General features: G+C 39.8%; 1 non-coding gene across 1 annotated transcript; it reads left to right on the forward strand.

Annotated features, from left to right (window-relative positions):
• Positions 1-611: 611 nt before the first annotated feature.
• On the forward strand, positions 612-717 carry LOC145637403 (small nucleolar RNA R71). The gene has a single exon (XR_014114192.1). It is a non-coding gene; the product is annotated as a small nucleolar RNA R71 (small nucleolar RNA).
• Positions 718-5,944: the final 5,227 nt, after the last annotated feature.

Consider the following 5,944-nt stretch of genomic DNA (forward strand, 5'->3'; position numbering starts at 1 on the left):
TGCTTGGGTTTGATTGTTGTATTGGTTTTTCCTTGAATAGCTTCCTCTTGGGTTTTGGGGTTGACATGGAGGGGGATTTTGATATTGAGGGTTGGAGTTATAGGAAGGTTGAGCTTGTTGGTTCCATTGTTGAGGTTGAGGTACAAACCCGGGTGGTGGTTGTCTCCAAGCTACTCCACCGCCACCTCCTCTAAATCCCTCTTGCCTTGTGTTGTATGCCGCTACATGTTCGGGGCTTAAACCTCCACAATAGGATGTATCATGGTTCGTTCCTCCACAATTTTGACAAGAGAAAGATTTAAATTGAGAAGAGCTCGCTCCACCACTTGAACTTGCATTCACACTCGTGTTCAACTTGGAAAGCCCTTTTGTTAGGTGATCAATTTGATGTTGTAATTGATCAACTTTCTCCAATTCGTAAATACCACCTCTCTTTAGAGCGTTTCTTCTTCGGCCTCCCCAAGGGTAATTCTTTGCTACCTCCTCTATTGTGGCTTCAACTTGATTTTGAGGGATCTTGATTAATTGACCACCAGCCCCCGCATCCAAATTAGCTCTTGACATGGGCTCCAATCAGTCATAGAAAAACCGCATGAGCAACCCTTGATTGTACTCATGGTGGGGACATGCTTGCACCAACTCTTTGAATCTCTCCCATGCCTCACCAAGACTTTCATCGGCCTCTTGCTCAAATGATGCAATTTTCCTTCTCATTTTGGCGGTCTTCTCTTCGGAGATAAAGCGCTTCAAGAGCGCCTTTACAACCTCCCTCCATGTTGTGAGAGTGTTAGGTTTTACTTGCTTTAGCCATTTCTTTGCTCGTCCGGTGAGAGATTGCCGGAAAAGGTGCATACGAATGTAGTCTTGACTCACTTCATTGGTTTGCATCATTGCGCACAATTCAAGGAATTGGTCCAAATGTTCAATAGGAACCTCACTTGAACTTCCGGAAAATTGCTCCGATTGGAACATTTGAGTATATTGTGGATTGATTGAGAAGTTGGTTTCCGTGACGGGTAGCAAAATCCCCCCCGTGAGCTCATAATCCTACAGATTTCCGAACTCACGAAACAAGACATCATTCTCTTGTCCCGCCATTGATTCGCGTGGTGAACTTGAAGATTAAGTATCACTCTCACTATCAACTATATCACCAAAACCTCTTCCCTCGTCTTGATAAAGCCTACGGATTTGTCTCAAGGTTCGGTTGATTTCGTGGTCAATTTGATGTGAGGGTGCTCCTTGAGATCTCCTAAGCATTCACCAAAGCTAAGCAAATAATTAGCAATGACAAGGATGATAAGACAAAAAAACAAAATGAAAAGAAAGCAAAATGACTCTAACAAAAGCAATAATAGACGCTAAACAAGCCGCTTTCCCGGCAACGGCGCCAAAATTTGATCACATGTAAATAGGTCGTTATGCTACTACCCTAACCAAATTAATCATTTATAATACCTAAACCTACACTAAACTAGTTAGTAGCAAGTAAAGGGTCGAACCACTAGCGAAGCACGCTAATTCAACATCAAATATCACTAATACAAGAGTGAAAAGGGGATTGTTTTGTTGGTTTTGTTGAGTAGAACACTAAAACTACAAGTAAGCATGAAAATGATGATTTAAACCGATAGAAAATGAAGCTAGGGGTACGGGGGTGTCCAATATGATTAGAAAGAGGAGAATAATGGTGATTATTGTGAAACATATGCCAAAGAACACAAGGTTCTACCTAAACAATTCATTCTCATGCAATAGTCTAGGAAAATCAATGAAAGAGGTCTACACTAATAAGGATCATTCTCATGCATCCTATTAGTTACAATCAAATAAAGAGAATAAAGAAGCACAATCCATAAAAAATCCACTTTAATAACTCATTCTCATGCCATCATTAAAATAAAGGTGATCCTAATCTAGTTCAAATCACTTTCATGCATTTAAACTAGAAAACATCAAATAGAGTGAAACAATAATCCCAAGCTAATAAAAATCATGTCTTTCATCAATATATGGCATAAGTTCAATCCAACCATCATCATTCTTCCAGTATCAAATCATATCTTCCACCCCCTTCCCCTAGCTAAAAGTTTAGCCTAGAGAAGGGAGATTAAACATAATATCAATACTAGAAATAAACTCAAGAAACTGAAGACAAAAGAAGATTGAAATCAATAAAATCAATAATAACTAGATAAACTAATAAGATTGACAAAAATAAGTAACAATAAAACAAATAAATAATATTAAAGGAAAGGAGAAAAGATTACTAAACAAAGGATTAAAGAAAGATGAAAACTTGGATACTTGCTTGATTGATGGAAGATTAAAACTTGAGCAAAGTTCAATACAATAAAGGAAGCTTGAATAACAATCTATTTTCTCTCTCTAGATCAGGCTAATGTTCTATGGAATTAGTACTCAGTGTTTTCTATTACAAAGAGTCCCGTCTATATATATGTGACTCCCCCCTAAAGAAAGAGACTTGGACAACAAGGCGCAAATAAATCGAAAACCCAGCCGTGCGCGCTCGCACATGACATATGCGCGCCCGCGCAGTAGGTGTGTGCACCCTCTCAGCGTAGTGCGCGGCCACAACTTTGAGGGTACGGGGAAAATAAGCGTGCCCGCAAAATAGGCCTGCGCGCCCGCGCATCAAGTGTGTGCGCCCGCACAAAAGACGCACAGCAAGTCGCGCAAACTCTCTGGTTAGGCTCTGTTTCTTCAATCTGGCTGTGCGGGTTCTGACAGGGCTGCACGCCCGCACAGCCTAACATGCGCGCTGCACAAAAGCCGCACAGCACCCCGCGCACAACAGTTAGCTTGGCTTCTTGATATCCTCTTTCTTTCGGCACATAATACCTACAAAACCAAACCATGGAAATCCAAATAAAAACAAAGCGAGAAGACTAAGAGAAGAGAAGAGAAGATAAGGGAGAAAAGAAAAGAGGAAGCAAAACTAAGTAAAAATTCTTAGAAAAAGGGTCAAACAAGTGCAAATGAGGGGAGAATCCTTAGAGAAAAAGGATAAAAGAGGGGCATAAATGCCACTCATCAAGCATGAATTCCCAGAGGGTTATGTCCATATGTAGAACACATATGGGAATCCGAAAAATGAGAAAAACTCAATCAGGAAGTAGGATTGAGCAAACAGTGCTAAAAACTGGAAAATTAGAACGCATATTTCTGGCTCGGTATTGGAAGAACTTGGCGCCAGCAAACAGAGTCCAGCGCCACTTTTTGGCTTTAACGCCTAGCGACAGAAGTTGTCGCCTGGTGCTAACGTGAAAACGTTGGCGCTAATCTTTGTTCGCTGACGCTAGTTCCTACATGCTTCAACAGCTTTCTGTGCTCGAAAAAATTTCCAAGTTTCGCGTAACATTATTTCGATCCTAGTTGTGAAAGATATTCCTCAAATTTCCTACGTGTAAAAATCCTATGTTTTACCTCATTAATTTTAATACCAGTCATGGTTCCATACCTATTGGAGTTAACGATCTCCTGGACCGTTAAGGGGTGTAACCTTCACCATGTGAACGGTTTACAAGTTCCTAAAACTTGTTGGCGAATCTTTTGCTCTAGCTTCCTTCCCTTTATTTGGACGCCACCATGCTTAAGTGTATGATCACAGTAGGGTTCAAGTTTAGGGTAACGCTTGAAATATTCCCTACAGTTTTTTGGGGACTCCGCTGGGGAGGATTTCTATTTCAATTCCTAAAATTTATTTTTGCAATTATTTAGAATGAGTGGATGAGACTCGAAAAGTTCTAAGTATTTCATGTGCGTATATTTGATTAACATTATTGTCATATGCATAAAAAAGGTTCACATTGGAAAGACCATTTGTAATGAGTAAAAAACATAGGATTTTTACACGTAGGAAATTTGAGAAATATATTTCACAACTAGAATCGAAATATTACTGCGAAAACTGGAAAATTCTAAGAACACAGAAAGCTGCTGAGGCATGTAGGAACTAGCGTCTAGAAAATAGAGCCTGTCGCCAATGATATGGCTCTGTCGCCTGGCGACAACATTTTCGTCTGGCAACTGGGCTATATCCTGGCGACAGACTATGTTGTCTGGCGCCACGTTCTTCCATATTGAGCCAGAAATCCGCCTTCTTGTTTCGACTAGTTCTAGCACTGTTGTCTCGATTCTACTTCCTGATTAAGTTTTTCTCAATTTTCTGAAACCCATATGTTTTCTACATATGGACATAACCCTCTGGGAATTCATGCTTCATCTATTTGATTGAACGCTCTAGGCAACAAAGGGTACATCTGAGAATGTTGAATGCACCAAACCATGGAAGCAATATTAACTCACGGGGCCCCATCCACACGCGCCAACCCTTCCAAAGGTAAGGCTTCCGCGCAGTGCATCTGGACTCATAACCATAGACCCTCTTTAACTTACCCATATCCCGAACTTTAGAGAACTAGAACCATGGTTAGGTTGTAAACTCATTGCATCATATTGTGCCTACTTCACTACTTGTGCATTATTTGTTATGCATACTTTATATGTTTTTCCTAACCGTTTGTTTGACTTGTGTTAAATCCTAAATAAAGTGGTTAATGACTAAAAGGACTTTTCCTAATTAATTAATTAATTTGAGTAATTAAAGTTTAATAAATTAATCAACACTAACTTAGTACGACTTTAGGCCTGTCTCGTAGAGTAAAAATATTGAAAGCAGTCCTAGATTAATGTTCCAGTAATGGCGCAAAAATTTGGGCTGCAGTGTCAAATGCTTCTGTGTAACGTCGTGCGACAACTCTGTCATCTAGCGCTGCACCGCAGTGTGCGACAAAAGTTCAGATTTTTGCTTGAGTCATCACGACAAGTCTAATTAAATAGTTTATTAATCAGTTTGGTTATTTTGTTAATGCCAGTCCTTAATTTAGTCTAAACAGTTAGTCCCATGGTCTTACACAAGAGTCAAAGCATGTCACTTGCACTCACAAATAAAGCACAGACTAATATGAATAAACACTTTGACCATGTCTAGAGAGTTTTATATGCGCGTGTTTTCTGTTATTTTTTTTAGGGGGGTAAGTCGAATATTAATCCTCCAATTAAACCACTTGTTTGAACCCATATACTTGATTCCCAAAAATATGCACCCTATTGTTACTTTTTTCTTTTTCTTTTATAAACTAGTGAAGTCAAAATCAATTTGAGTCAAGTCATTAAAATAAATAAAATGGTTAAATATACAGCGCGTAGTCAAGAAAGGAAGGGCATTTAATCACAGAAAACCTTTTTTGTTCAAGTACAACTTTTTGATAAACCAGTCAGTCAGAAAAGAAAAGATAGGAAGACAATGGCGAGTCAAGAAGAAGTCAATGAGCTCAAGAAGCAAATGGCTAGTGTTTTTGAAGTGCTAAGGACCTTAACCATCTAAATCAATTACCCTGTGAAACAACAATAAATGGAGCTCATGCAAGAGATCTTGGGCAAGATATATAATGACTATAGGTTCCAGGGCATTAGCTCGCATGGGGTCTCGGTGGATAAGGAGTTGGGGTTTGGTGAGTCCAACTCACCGCGGAAACAACCCCGACCCGAGGAACCACTCGCAATAATTAAAATCATAAAGCATAAATAAATAATCACAAAGAAAAGATAACGAATCTTACCCTCGAAGCGAGCTTCGCCCAAAAACCGGGGCTCTTACTTGAAAGCTACGAGCACGTCAAGCGCCGCGCCTCCGACGGTATCCACCCACAAAAAGGCGAACACAACTTTAAGGTCCGCTACCTTGGGGTTAGCAAGGTCCGACCAAAACCCGAGTGTTATATGAGGTTAAGAGTTTTCCCAAAAATTATGGAATGCTCTTTTTAACTCCCACTCAAGAAAAGAATTCTCAAGCCATGCCATGACTATTTATAAGGAAGTATGCCTTGTCAATTTCACTCATCTTTCAATGTGGGACTTT

Source organism: Chenopodium album, chromosome 6 (assembly GCF_948465745.1).
Source record: "Chenopodium album chromosome 6, dcCheAlbu1.1, whole genome shotgun sequence".
In the NCBI taxonomy this organism is placed as follows: Eukaryota; Viridiplantae; Streptophyta; class Magnoliopsida; order Caryophyllales; family Amaranthaceae; genus Chenopodium; species Chenopodium album.